Here is a 15,591-nt window from a genome sequence, read left to right as displayed (position 1 = left end):
TATAACTTATCTCACCTGCATTTATATATATTTGTATACAAATACCTACCTTCTAGTAAAAAAAAATGTGATTTTTTTTTGTATTTTTCAATCATTATCATATACAATGTACTATATGAATTTCCTTACAAGAGCTTGTTAATAACTACTGTATATATGCTTATATGTATTTCTTTCATGGGTGCACATATTTATTCTTATATCTTTGCTTATATGTTTATTTATATTTTCTCTCATGTACTTATTGTTATATGGAGCATTGAGTATTCTGTCTTGGGCCTGACAACAAGAAGGACCATTCACCACATCATCTGCCTTGCTCTATTAAGTAAGTAGGGAATAGTAATAGGAATATAGTGAAGCTTAGTTTAGATATTGTTTTTCTTTACTTGTCTGAGTCTGCCAATCAATGTTATTTTCAATATTTCCTGTGATTTAAACTCTGTGGTTTACTGTAAATATGTATTCATCATTTTCATGTTCTTTTATCATTTACTATTAAATATATTTAAAACTTTTATTGTGGCTGGTCCTTTTTGAAAGTATTAACCTTTAAGAGTGCTTATATTTATTTGGTGACACTGTGGGGGCCACTCCAGAAGGCCTAGCGCTCTTGGTCAACTACTACCATTTGTATTAGTATTAATATTGCACAGTATAATTAGACACCCTTTGTTAAGGGCCTTAGGGTAGATGATTGTGGACTGTCTGGTGGCAGTGATAACTACCTTATACCCTGGGCAGAAGGAGGCACAGCAGGTAAATCTGTGTTAGCCTTTCCCAGGTGTGTGTGTGTGTGTGTGTGTGTGTGCGTGTGTGAAAAAACAAATCTCACAGCGTGTGTGTGAAAAATCAAATCTCACAGTGTGTGTGTGTGTGTATGTGTGTGTGTGTGTGTGTGTGTGTGTGTGAGTGTGTGTGTGTCAGCTACTTGGAGCAGGGATATGAAGAACTGATCACAGAGACAGTGTTGGAGGACTTGGCTACGACACTCAGCTGAGGACCTAACCCTACAGCTGTACCAGTGGGGAATCTTATTGGGGTTGGTTACCAGCATCTGCCCTTGTGGGTGAAAACTTTGTTGTTTTTAATCTTATTGGGGACCTGGAGAGAGAGACAGTATAAAGAAATCCAGACCCTGGGCTGACTGTGTTCCCTGTGTGCTCTTAAGGGAAATTGTACTTGGCGCAGAGAGCTGCATCTGGAAATACTGTATGTATTTATATGCATTCCAAGTGAACATCCCTCTCCAGTGTCAGCAGTGAGGATTCAGGCTCCTTGATTACTGGTCCAGGGAGTGGTCATCATAGTACCATACAAGCTTTTGATGGCTTTGAACAACACATTGTACGTGTTCCTAAAACTAACAATTAAGACAAAGTGAAAAACAATTTGTGAGCACTTAATGTATTTTAAGACAAGTTCTGCTAATTAAGGTATGCAAGTAGTCAGAACCAGCTAAAAAGCTGATCTGCGGAAATAACAGTCTGGGAGTTTGAGAGTAACAGTGTTAGTGAAGGTGGGGGTCCAGAACTGAACCCTGAGAAACACCTCTCATAATTGGTACAGCACAAATGTGCGATCAGCCCACTAGAACCATGAAAGGTCTGCTGACTACAGTAACTCCAAAACCATGGTAAAGTTGCATTACTCAAGCTATACTGGCTTGAGACAGTTAATCACCTGCATTCATACATTTGCAGGTATAAGCTGTGAAGGAAAGTAGTGTAGCAGTTATACTATGGCCTATATGTTGGCATCCACAGAGGAGTCACAGTCATCATCATAGCTTTTCAAATGGACTGATACAACCTTTTCAACTATCATTTAAAGGGGATTTTAAAGTGAAATACACATGCAGGAGTCTACTGTGCTCTGCAACTAACAGGTTAGAAAAGATGGGTAACTGTGGACAAAAGATGCTCCAGATCTTAAAGAAAATTGGGGTATAACTCATCCAAACCTGCTCTGTCGCAGCTTGGAAAATATTTCACCCAGGTATTCAACTCAGACCAAGACTGAACTAAAGACAAAGTAGGGCTGAAGCCAAACTGTAAAGGCTGTGCAGTCAAACATTAGATTTGCAGGACAGGCAACATCTATCTGTGTAAGCAAATTCTCAATAAGCAAAAGATATGTACTAACACAAAGTACAGTTTTGTACCTACCATAAATGTAGATGTCCGATAGGTATGCATCTGCAGTCATAACATATGGGTTGTCCTGCCTCAGGCAGCCCTTCGGTCGGCCGGATTCCAAAGTCTGGGTCTGGCCTCGGCTGATGTCGCACTTTCCCCGACGTCAGAGCTGCTGGGGTATAAAGGCATCAGCCAACGCCATTTTCCTCAGTGTTTCTTGCCCCAGATGCCAGGTGCCCTCTAGGAAGGCTAAATTTGGATAAAAGTTGAAAATTCCAAACAGAAGAAAACAATATATATATATATATATATATATATATATATATATATATATATATATATATATATATACACATATACATATATATATATATATATATATACAGATATACATACAAACAAATACACCATAATAGATTCCCCCAGCTAGCTGAAAGAGGGGTAAGTACCCTAGGAATACCACAGAGGGGAAGGAGGGTGGGTAATCCTGACTGCAGATGCATACCTATCGGACATCTACATTTATGGTAGGTACAAAACTGTACTATGTCCTTCAAGGATGCATCTGCAGTCATAACATATGGATAGAATACCATAGCCAAACTGGGGGAGGAGGTACTAAGATAAGGATGGTGTAGTTAAGATCCCCTGTAAAACTGCAGTTGCAAAACCTGCTCGGGATCTGGAGTATAAAGGTAGATTGTAATGCTTGGCAAATGTATGCACGGAGCTCCAAGTAGCAGCTTCTAAAATGTCCTTGGTAGCCAGCCCTCGTAGGAAAGCTGTAGTGGTGGCTGTGGCTCTTGTGGAGTGAGGCCTGATATTTTCAGGAGCTGTCTTTCCATGAAAAGAGTAGCAGAAACAAATGCAATTTCCTATCCATTTAGAAATTGTCTGTTTGGAAATTGCTTTTCCTTGCACTCCAGTTGCATATGCTACCAGAAGTTGGTCAGTTTTTCTGCTGGTTTTAGTTCTGTCCAGATAGTAGCGTAGTTGTCTGTGTACATCCAAGGTGTGCAGTAGTTTTCCCCCCCTGTTCTGTGGGTTAGGGAAGAACGTAGGCAAATGAATAGCTTGGTTCAAGGATACCCTGGATACCACCTTTGGCATGAAAGTAAGATTGGCTCTCAGAGACACTCTATCCTGGTGAAAAATAAGGAAAGGCTGCACTGCCATTAGTGCCTGTAACTCGGATACTCTTCTTGCTGAAGTGATTGCTAGAAGGAAAGCAGTTTTCCAAGATAAGAACTGTAAGTCTGCTGATGCTGCTGGTTCAAAAGGGGGTAGTGTTAATTTTTCCAGCACAAAATTGAGATCCCATGCAGGCAGAGGGGGTTTCCTTGGAGGTTTTACATTTTTGATCCCTCTTAAAAATTGTCTGAGGAGAGGGTGAGAGAAGATAGGATGATCCATGTTGTATTCTGCTGAAATTGCTGAAGCATGAATCTTAATGGAGGAATAGGACAGGCCATTGTGGAACAGTTCTGCTAAGTATTCTAGGATGTGTGCTAGGTTTGCCAGTGTGACATTTGTACCCTTTGATGCACTCCAAATGAGGAATCTCTTCCATTTAGCTGAGTATGTCTTTCTTGTGGAGGGTCTGCGAGCCTCCAGGATTATGTCCTTGACCCTCTGAGATAAGACAGTTTGGTTTTGTTTTAGGCAATTTTCCAGGCAGTCAGCTGCAGTGTTTTCAAGTTTGGATGCAGGGTCTTGAAGTTGTTCTGCATTAGAAGTAGAGACCACAGGGGTAGAGGCCATGAGTTCGTCCGAGACATGCTTCTCAGTAGCGGATACCAGTGCTGCCTTGGCCAGTCTGGAGCTATCAGTATCACCTTTGGCTGTTCCTCTCTGATCTTCAGTAGAACTCTGTACATCAATGGGAGTGGTGGAAAAGCATACACTGTTAGGGCATCCCAGTTGAAAGAGGGGGAGTCCACCTTCCAGGCTTGTGGGTGGTATACTCTTGAGCAGAATTTCCTCAGTTGGTTGTTGAGTGGGGAGGCGAACAGGTCTATCTCTGGCATTCCCCATTTGTTTGTTATGATTTTGAAGATGTCTGGATGCAGCATCCATTCGTGAGCATCCGTGGTAGTTCTGCTTAAGCTGTCTGCTAGTGAATTCTCTTTTCCTGGTACGAATTTGGCCTGCAGTGGGATGTTGAGATTCAGGGCTAGGTTCCACAGATCCATTGCCATCCGGCATAGAGGGTAGGAATGCGTGCCTCCCTGTTTGTTTATGTACCACATGACTGTGGTATTGTCTGTCCTTATCAGCAGATGTCCTTGCTGGAGGAATGATTTGAATGCCTCGATTGCATGCTTCACTGCCAGCATCTCCTTTAGGTTTATGTGCAAATTCAGCTGGTCTTGAGACCATAGGCCTTGGATGCACTTGTCTTCCATGTGTGCTCCCCATCCTAGGTCTGAGGCGTCTGTGGTGATGGTCTGCCTTGGTTGTGGTTTGTTGAAAGGCAACCCTCTGTTGGACTGGCAGGCCTGAGCCCACCACAGGAATTCCTTTTTCAGGCATGGAATGATTGCAATCATGGTTTCTAGGCTGTGCCTGTGTTGAGACCATACATTCCTTAGGTACCATTGTAATTTCCTCATATGCAGCCTGGCATGTGGGATCAAGATTATGCAAGATGCCATGTAACCCAGGGCCTGCAGGACTTTCCTTGCAGTGAGCTGAGTTTGTCTTGTCAAAGCCATGAAGTAGACTGGGAGTTGCTTTTGTTTTTCTTCTGTGAGAAAAGACATCTGAGTTATTGTGTCCAGATCCGCACCCAAAAAAGTTATCCTTTGGGATGGCACTAGTCTTGACTTCTGGATGTTGACTGTGTATCCCAAGGCCTGTAACAGGTGTATGACATAGGCCAAATCCTTTATTAGTCTTGTCTTGTTCTCCGCTTGTATTAGGCAGTCGTCCAGGTATGGGTAGATTTGAATTCCCTGAAGCCTGCAATGTGCAATTACTGATGCCAGGCATTTCGTGAATACTCTGGGCGCAGTGGATAAGCCAAAGGGCAATGCTGAGAATTGATAATGCTCTGATCCTGCAAGAAATCTGAGGTGTCTTCTGCAATCTGGTCATATAGGGACATGCAGGTATGCCTCCTTGAGATCTAGAGTCACCAGCCAAGACTCCTTGCCCAACATGGGAAGAAGTTGCTGTAGAGTCAGCATTTTGAATTTTGGCACAATGAGATATGTGTTTAGTGCGGACAAGTCGAGAATAGGCCGCCATTGGGTTTCTTTTCTTGGTACAAGGAATAGTCTGGAGTAAAATCCTTGGCCTTGTTCCATAGATGGTACCCTTTCTATTGCTTTCATCTGAAGTAAATTGTTGATTTGTCTTAAAGCCTCTGGCTTCTGGTTTGGTGGAAGGTTTGGCATTCTGCTCCTTCTTGGTAAAGTGTGGAAATGAAACCTGTATCCTTTGTCTATTGTTTGCAATGTCCATTTGTCTTTTGTAATGCAATGCCAGTTTTTTTAGAATAAAGCCAATTTTCCGCCCAAGGGTGCTTCCAGTTGTTCCCTTGTAGGCGGAATCAGAGTCAAGTCATTGTGTCTGTCCTGTGGAAGTGGTTGTAGTTGCAGCTGTGGCAGTACTCCTCTGGTTGGCAGGTTGCCACTGACGACCCCTGTAGGCACCCTTTGATTGACCTCTGCCTCTTGGGCGTCTATTCCTGCCCCTCTGTGCTTTGGAGGTGTCTGGAAAGGACCAATTCTTTGAAGGCCAGTTTCTGCTGAACCTCGGAGGTTGGACCTGTAGAAAATCCTTAACTGTTTGCACAGATTTTGCATTTTCTTCCACTTTCTTTAGAATCTCCTGTGCAGGGGAGCCAAATAAACTTTGTTTCTCCATTGGAGCATCTAGGAGTTTAGCCTTGACATGGTCCGGCAAGGATTGCTCTTTTAGCCAGGCATGTCTTCGAATTACTGCCCCAGTCATAGCTGATCTAAATGAAGCTTCCAGTGCATCATAGCCACATTTTAAGAAATGATTACTGACCTGCTGAGAGTTGTGTACCAAATCCTGAAGGGCCTTACTGTCTAAAGGTTCAGGAGAAGAAAGCTTTTTATTCAGCTGATCTAACAAATATTCCTGGTACTGTATCATATGGAACTGACAGTTTAAAGCCCTGGCAGAAAGAGTAGCAGATGTATAAACCTTTTTTCCCCATCTCTCTAATGCTCTTGACTCCCTTTCAGAGGGTAGTGGGTTTTTGGCAGTGGCAGCTGCAACACCTTTTGGGCCCTGAGAAATAGTTTCTGGGTCTGCAGCATGGGCTTTATACAAGTGGAAGTGGGAATCTGGGACCCTGTAGTATCTGTCAGGTTTGGCAGGGGCTGGGGGAAGTGAATCAGGGGCAGAGCTGACATCGTTATATGCATCATCATCTACAGTTAGCACAGGTGGTATGGCTAAAGGCCTATGCTGTGGCAAGTGTAAGAAAGTCCTTAGTCTTTTTCTAGAATCAGAGAAATCCTGACCCTGCCATTGAAAGTGTTCCCTCATAGAGTGTAAAGTCTCCCCAAAGGAAAATTCCTCTGGAGGGGAAGCAGAAGGGATAGAGTCTTCTGCATCTGAATCCTCATAAGGTGAGTATGGTCCTTCCTGATGGTCTGACAAATCAGATCCATCCGAGGAGTAATCAGAGGAGAGAGGTTCAGGGGGTTCAGTCCTAGGCCTTTTGTCAGGAGGAGGTTGGGAGGCCCTGTCTGGGTGAGGTTGGGAACCCCTAATCAGAGATATAAGGTCCTCAGCAAGTCTGAGAATCTGGGAACTTGAGGAAGGTCTCTGAGAAGTTGATTTTGCAGGTAAAGCTTTTGTAATTTTAGCTGCTTTAGCCCTGGAGAAAGCCTTAATAGACATAGAAGCAGGGGGCCTAGCTGCCCCACGTGCAGGAGTAGAAATGTCCAAAGGAATGGTGTCAGACAATTCTTGTGCGCTTGCTTCTTCGGTAGGGATTTCTGTAGCCGACTCAGCCGGGGCCTCTCTGGCCTCGGTTGTCAGAGGTATGATTTCAGCAGAAGGTAGAACCGAGGCCTCGGTTTCAGCCGAAACTGAGACACTCATGGTAGGCCTAACCGTGGTTTCAGCCGAAACCGCGGGCCGCGAGTGTCGGTCCTTTTCCTTGCGTTTTTTGGCTAAATGTGTAGTCGGAGTCTCCGACGGCATTTTATATGCAAAAGTGGATCCAAAAAACTCTTCTGCAAACTCCGACCGACGTCTAAGAGTCCGTCGGTTGAAGGAGGCACAGGCTAAACAAGCTGATACGTCGTGGTCTGGGCCTAAGCAAGGAAGGCAGTAGGAATGGAAATCCTTATGAGGTATTTGTTTCCCACAAGTTAAACAATTATTTACTTTGTCTGACATCGGCTGAGGCAAGAAAGAGTCCCCAACGGGGTACTTAGCTTTTTAGAAGTCTTCGGTAGCTGAATCTCTGGATCTGACCGACCGGCACTTGCGAACAGCTTCTGCTTCGGGCACCGCGCGGCAAGAAAGACTGAGGAAAATGGCGTCGGCTGATGCCTTTATACCCCAGCAGCTCTGACGCCGGGGAAAGTGCGACATCAGCCGAGGCCAGACCCAGACTTTGGAATCCGGCCGACCGAAGGGCTGCCTGAGGCAGGACAACCCATATGTTATGACTGCAGATGCATCCTTGAAGGACATCAGCATATCATGATGTGCTGGTCCATTGTCATTAACTGCAAGATTAATGTTATCAGGAAATACTGACGTGCAAAAGCATTTTAGATACCCTATGTGAGAGGATTCTAGACATCCACCCTTATACTAGACATGCATGAGAGCAGGTAGTTCAAACAAAGGAGCGTCTACAGCTTTAACAAGGAGCAACGTCATGGCTAAGATAAGTTAAAAGTGTGTGGGGGGTGGTATATACAGAACTGCATCAATGACAATCACCTCAGAGGACAACAGCACTAGAACTGCACCATGGCTGGGTTCAGCATCTGCAATGAATGCAACACATCTGGACCAATAAAACTGTTTATATCAGTATTGATGCAAAGGAGCTCTAAAGTGCTGCTGCTTTTGACAGTGAGGTTTTCAAAGCTGAAGCCCATGATCCTGAACTTTATCGCTTTATCGCACAGTCAAAAACAACACACCTTCTGATGCTGGTATCTGAACCCTATGGACAGAAACTGGTCAGGAAAGACAAAGATGAAATAAAAGAAAAAAAAACAAAGGCCTGTAATGATCTTGAAACTGGGGGGGGGACATAGTTTGATACTGTGCTTTAACGAATGCTTTTACAAATTTGGCAAAGTCTATTTCAGGATGTGGTAGAAATAAAAAGGCCTTGTCAGACAGAGGAGTCATAACAGGCAATTTAATAAGCCTAGCAGGTGAGTAGTTAGAAACTTGTCTCAAATAACAATAGAGACAAATCAAATTTATGTTTTGTAGACTGAGGACCTGGAGAGGAATGTCTACATTTCTCTGCCATTTGCTTTTTTTTTTGTCTTTTCAATTTTTGGAGAACAAGATGAATTGTAATTATTGTCAATTCTGATGATGAGGTCGATGTGCTCAGCTCCAGAGTTAGCTTCTGTAAGATGAATTTGTTGACCCTAACAGAAAGTATTTTTTCTGTCACAAAACATTTCTATTTAGTCTTTTTGCCTCTAAGGGAATTAGGGAATTGGAGGGAATTTGTCACATCTAGTAGTAATGTATTGCTTACCATGGCAAGAGAGGGATTCTGAGTGCTTGTCTTTTAGTGGAATTTTATTTCCACATTTGCACTTTTTGAGCTAATGCTCCACGTTATTAGTGAGCATAACTACATACCCAGCAATATAGTAAAAGACTACGACTCAAGTTTTTATAATATTTTGATAGAAAGTCATATGACTTATTATGTTGCTCATACATCTGCATGACAGAATGAACTATATGGCTATTTGCTCGAACGTTCTGTGTATCGAACATTTTGTTGGTGTATGCACTGTAACCGATAAGTAGTTTGGGTGTGTGTCCCCACGCTGATGGTGCATGTTTTTGGGTTAGAATAAAGGTTAGGGAAGTGTATACATATTCTGTATTGCAAGTATGTGTGTTTGTGTTTTAATGCTAGAGTTAGGGTATAGTGTAGATAAGGGGATAGATTTAATGCTGTATGAATACGTTGACAGGTGTATACTATGCTATGCTAATGGACAAAAGGGCCCTTATAAGCCTAGCTGTGCAACCCAAATGTGACCCACAGATTTGATTTATACAGGTGGTGATTTGCTGACTGCCTCTGTCCATCAGAGAAATAGGTGAATTTTCAGTTACCCATCCATTGGTCCAAGTTGCTCTTAAATAGGATTAGAGAGGAACTCTGCTTCACATGGATGGGGGTGAGCCTATTTCAAAGAATGGAAATTCTCTGAGAAACACATCTGCCTCTCCAACATGTCCTTATGATGTCACAAGCAAAATTTGGGTCTTTTGATCTTATAGTTCTGATGCCGTTTGTTTTGTGAATGTGCAAAAGGTTCATCAAAACAGGGTGCAGGGATGCCTTTTATGCCAGGAAACGATCACCTCTCAGTAGTCTGTATGATACAGATTAAAGACACAGGACTTTGAAGTGATCAGCATAGGATATTTTGTTCACTCCCTGTATTCTTTTTGTAAAGACGTTACAGCTGCTGTATATGCTGGTTAGATACATAGTAAAAGGGGCATTATACTCTTTGCTGGGTCTAATGAGGGCCAAGTACAGTGGTAAGATGACTTTTCTAGATGTAGATACCATACCTTTAGCTATAAGTTGAGCAACATAAAATGATTTTTCGGGTCTATATTATCATATCGCATGCTCAGAAGAGTGAACGACAGATAATCGACCCCATGTAAGTGAAAGCTTAGAACGTCAAAACTTCAGAACAGCGATTATTTTTCAATGGAAAACAATCGTTGTTCCAAAAAAAAAAAAACAGTAAGACATTACTTAATGTTGGGGGGGGGGGCTGTGCCCCCAACACCTCCCTACTTAAATACACAAACTCTGAGATCGCACTACAGTGCTGAAAAGGCAAAGTAGTGAAAGTGGCCAAACAAATTCTTTCCCAGGGAAAGAATTTGCTGAACAGCCGCTTCGCTATTTTGCCTTTTCATGCTTTACTGTTTGACAAAGATGTATTCGACAACCTGTGTCTGCGACAGTGTAATAGGGAACCGATTTTGCTTACTTCCCTGGACAAATGTTGTCAAAGGCTAGGTTACTAGGTCCTGGATACCAGAGTAATGAATCAAGTTTTAGTCGTGTTTTATTGATGACGTAGTTATCCGATGTGGCTGACTTCCCAAAAGATACTATAATATACTTGACAGGTTCATGGGTGTATACTAGGCTAATAGCCCTAGAGCTTTTACAAGCCTAACCCATAGGATTACCCTGGCATTGTGCCAATGGACCTTAGTTACCAGTGCATCTGTCGAGAAGAGCCACTGGAGTGATCCCCAGGGTGAATTTTCTATATTTCCCATCCACTCATCAAGATTTCTCTTGAACAGGGCCAGTGAGGTGTTCTGTTTGACACATATGGGAAGTCTATTCCATAGCATGGGCAGTCTCTGGGTTATGAACCTGTCCCTCCAGCACATTCTGTTGATTGTGGTAATGGGAGTTTGAGTCCCAGCCTGGGAGTCAGGGGGAGGCCAGAGGCACAGAAGTGAGGGAGGCAGCAACAGCAGCCGCCGTGACTGAAGCCGAGGATGAGGAGGGAGGATCAGTGGCAGGAAGAAGCCCCTTAAGGGCCAACTTGACCTTTCTGTCTTTCAACGCCCGGGGGTTGAAGCATGCACAAATGGCACAGTCAACATTAAGGTGGGCCACATCTAAACACAGTACACACAGAGTGTGGCCATCCGCTGGGAGCTTATGGCTATACTCTGTGCAGTGCTTAAAAATAAGCTTTTCAGCCATATTAAGGAAAGAAAAGAAAAACTTTCCACTTCGAACTTCAGCACACACCCACTCACCACACACTAAACTGACTACAAGGGGGGAGGGGCACACAGAGACAAAGTACTCTATCTAACAACTACTACAAGCCTACACATGACACCAAAGCAGTGGGAGGGGAGAAAGGGTACTTACACTAAGCTAAAAAGGCTAATAAAATGAAAATTCTTAACTTACAAAACCAGAAAAATACCCTGCTAACTGGAGCTTCAGAGACACGATGCTTTCACAAATCGTGGCAAATGGGATGTAGGGTTGGAAGGCAAGGGAGGTGGATTATGGGTAAGGGGAGGAGTCTGGAGCTCGGAGCTGATGCTAGTAATCTTTGCCGGCTCAGATCCGACATGGATCCGTATACCCACAGGTTGAAGATCAAATGAAGTAAACTACTTCAGATCATACACTACATACCAGATCAGAGAACAAGTGTTACAGAGGTAGTAAATCATCAAAAATTAAGTTATGTATTCACCATAACGTTCCATCTGAGTAGTTACACTTCATTTTTCTGCAACCTGTGGGTATTCGGATCCATATCGGATCCGAGCTGGCAACTTTTCAAGCATCTACTCCGTGCTCCAAGCTACGCCCCCTTACCCATAACCATCTCCTCCCTTCCCTCAGATCGCGTTTGCCACTACTTCAACCAATCAGCAATTCAAATTATAATAAATCATGAGAAGGTTTGGGGGAAGGAGGGTGGGAAGGTTGCAGAAAAATGAAGTTTAACTACTCAGATGGAACATTACAGTGAGTGCATAACTTCTTTATCTGAAGTAATTAATTTCATTTTATCTGCAACCTGTGGGACAGAGTCCCCAGCTACTCAAACTCCTGGGAAGCCCTCATGGAAGGATATTCGTGAGCACTGCCGAAGGATGCTCTCCCTCTGGAGATCAAATCCAACTAATAATGAGAAAAGAAGGTGTGTGAACTTGCAATGAAACCCTAGAATAAAAAGGCAGCAGAAGTCACTATAGATCTGGTAGAATGAGCTTTAATAGGACTAGGTGGGGATAGACCTTTGTCTTTGTAAATTTGCAAAATACATAGTGAAATCCATCTAGCTAAGAAAACCTTGGAGATGGCTTTACCCAAAAAGGGTTTAGAAAAGGACACAAATAACTGGTCAAACTTACGGAAGGGTTTTGTTCTGTGTAAATAAAAACAAAGTTGTCTATGAACATCTAGCAAATGCAGTTTATATTCACCCTTGTTCTGGAAATTTGGAAAGAAAACAGGCAGGTTAATAGTTTGATTAATGTTCGACTCAGAAGCCACTTTTGGTAAGAAAGAAGGGTTTGTGTGGAGAGAAACCCTGTCCTTATGGAAGAGCAAGTAAGGAGGCACAGCATACAAAGCCTGAATCTCAGAAACCCTCCTAGCCAACGTAATGGCCATTAGAAAGGCTGTCTTCCAGGATAAGAACTTCAAATCTACTGATGCTGCAGGTTCGAACGGGGGAGCAACTAAAGCCTGGAGAACCAAGGTAAGGTCCCAAGGAGGAACAGAGTCCTTAATTGGAGGATGCAAAATAATGGTGCCTTTAAGGAAAGCCTTACACAGTCTAGAAGAGGATAGGGCAGTCATGTTCTCACCGAAGTGGAAATTCAAAATAGCTGCCAGTTGCACTTTCACAGTGGAGGAACTAGCCCCTTGCTGAAAAATGTTGGCTAAGAAATTCAACACTGCAGGAACAGGGGCTGTAAGAGGATCCAGGTTTCTCTGAGAAGCCCAGAGAATCGTTTCCATTTACTGCAGTAAATCTTCCTAGTGGAAGCCTTATCAGATGCCACCAGAATAGTTTTTACTGAAGATGAAAGACCGGGAGTTCTAGCAATCAAGGGAACTGGAGCAACCAAGCCGTCAGCTTGAGGCTGTCCAGGCTGGGCGGACAAGTGCCCAAGGGATGAGAAATGAGATCGGGGCAGGGATCCAGAACCCAAGGAGGAGCTAGAACATGAGACTAGAAAAAGGGGAACCACACCTGATGAAGCCAGAATGGGGCAATGAGGATCACTTTGCACCCCAGTCGGCAAGCTTTCTGAAGAAACTTTGGAATGAGTGGTAGTAGGGGATAAGCGTACAGTAACCCGGAGGCCAAGGATGGACTAGAGCATCTTTGGGGAGATCCCCTGGTGAGGGAATTAGAGCGAAGAACTTGTTGCACTTCACGTTGGAAGGAGATGCGAAGAGATCACAGCAAGGCTGACCCCACGCAAGGAAGATCTCCTCCGCTATCGACTGTTTCAGAGACCACTCGTATGGTATTAGAATAGCCCGACTCAATCTGTTTGCTAAAATGTTGGAGCTTCCCAGGATGTGCGTTGCAATCAGAAACTGACTGGTGGAGATCGCCCACTCCAACACTCTCATGGCCTCGCGACACAGAGAGTAAGATCTGGTTCCTCCATATTTGTTGATGTACCAGACAACTGACATGTTGTCTGAATGAATTTCAATAGTCCCCGGAGGAAGAACAGTGTGGAAGGCTTGCAACACTAAAAGCACTGCTCTCATCTCCAGAACACTGATGTGCAATCTGGTCTTGATCCTGAACCAAGTGCCTTGGACCATCTTCCCCAGATAATACCCTCCCCCCCCACCCGAGCTGGGAGGGATCCGTGGCCACTGTGGCTTGGCCTGAGGGTGAAACAAATGGGTGTCCCACTACGATCTCCGGGGATTGGAGCCACAAGAAGAGTGACGCACTGCAGGCTTTGCTGATTTGAACTGAATATTCCATGGGGAGATCTAGCCAAGACCACTGTATGGCTAGAGTCCATTGAAGAACACGCATGTGAAGATGTGCACAGGGGAGGATAGAGACTGCTGCAGCCATAGAGCCCAGGGCTCTGAGAATGTAGTCCGCCTTCGGTAACCTGGGGTCAAGAAAGTACAGTTGTGTACACTTACCATAAATGCAAATGTTAGAACTGTTGCAGTCATCACATTTGGAGTTATCTGCTTGCAGGTAGCCCTCAGTCGGCCTGATTATCAAAGTCTTGGGTCTTGCATCGGTTGCTGTCTCATCTTCCATGACGACAGATAGTCAGGGGTATAAAGCATGCAGCCGACGCCATTGCACCAGTTTTTCTTGCCCCAGATGGCAGGTGCCCCCATAATGGGAAGCAATTATATACAAGGTTACACCTCCAACAAAAAGTAAATACACCAGAAAACTTTGAGCATAGTAAACAAGAATAGAGGTATAGTCAATAGGCATCATGGGGCTGGAGGGAGGGTAACCAGGACTGCAACAGTGAATACACTCGAACATCTACATTTATGGTAAGTGTAAACAACTGTACTATGTTCTTCATGTTTCACCATTACAGTCATCGCATTTGGGTAGATTCCCAAAGCTAAGGTTGGGAAGGAGGCAATTATATAGCAATAGGACCAGCTATACGGCCCTGCAAGATTGCAGTGGCAAAGCCAGCTCTGGATTTAGAAAAAATTGGCAAGTGGTAACGCTCGGTGAACGTATGTACAGAACTCCAGGTAGCAGCTTCTAGGATGTCTCTCGTAGGGACACCTCTGAGAAAGGCTGTAGAGGAAGATGCAGCCCTGGTCGAATTAGGTCTTATCCCCTGTGGAGTAGGTTTTTCATGGTGCTTGTAGTAGAAATGAATGCAATGGACTATCCACTTAGAAATGGTTTGCTTAGAAATGACCTTCCCCTCTGCCCCTGCGGCAAATGCAACCAGCAGCTGTTGAGATTTCCTGAGAGGCTTAGTCCTGTCCAAGTAAAATATAAGTTATCTGTGCATGTCCAGGGAGTGCAGTATTTGTTCCCCTTTGTTCTGTGGATTAGAAAAGAAGATTGCCAAATGAATGGACTGATTAAGGGCCACACTGGATACCACCTTGGGCATAAAGGAAGGATTGGCCCTGAGGGACACCCTGCCCGCATGAAAGATGACAAAAGGCTCCACTGCCATGAGGGCCTGTAATTCAGACACTCTTCTTGCTTAAGTGATGGCTAGAAGGAAGGCTGTTTATTGAGAAAGGAATTTCAAGTCTGCATTTGCAGCTGGCTCAAAGGGAGGCAGAGTGAGCTTTTCCAATACAAAGTTAAGGTCCCAGGCTGGAATAGGGGCTCTCCTGGGTGGACTTGGATTTTTGGCGCCTCTGAGGAATTGCTTTAGCAGTGGATCAGAGAAAAGGGGTGGCTCTGTATTATAATGTGCTGAAATGGCCGAGGCATGAATTTTAATGGAAGAAAAGGAAAGGCCCTAAGTATTGAAGAATATGAGGTAAACTGGGCACTGTTGTGCTCATCCCCTGGGTTTGGCTCCAGGAACAGAATATTTTCCATTTTTCAGCATAGGGTTTTCTAGTACTAGGCCTCCTTGCCTCCAGTATAACATCCATCACTTGCTTACTGAGGGATGGTAACGGAGAGATCAGGTAATTAGCCAGGCTGCAAGGTTCAGAGTTTGAAGCTGTGAG

The 15,591-nt window shown here is 43.9% G+C and overlaps 1 protein-coding gene across 1 annotated transcript in view; it reads right to left on the bottom strand.

Annotated features, from left to right (window-relative positions):
• Positions 1–15,591, bottom strand: part of SEC22C (SEC22 homolog C, vesicle trafficking protein) — a 717,172-nt gene that overhangs the window by 125,919 nt on the left and 575,662 nt on the right. The window lies entirely within an intron of this gene.

Source organism: Protopterus annectens, chromosome 3.part0 (genome assembly GCF_019279795.1).
Source record: "Protopterus annectens isolate FY-2018-M chromosome 3.part0, PAN1.0, whole genome shotgun sequence".
In the NCBI taxonomy this organism is placed as follows: domain Eukaryota; kingdom Metazoa; phylum Chordata; order Ceratodontiformes; family Protopteridae; genus Protopterus; species Protopterus annectens.
This window is presented reverse-complemented; position numbering and strand designations above follow the sequence as displayed.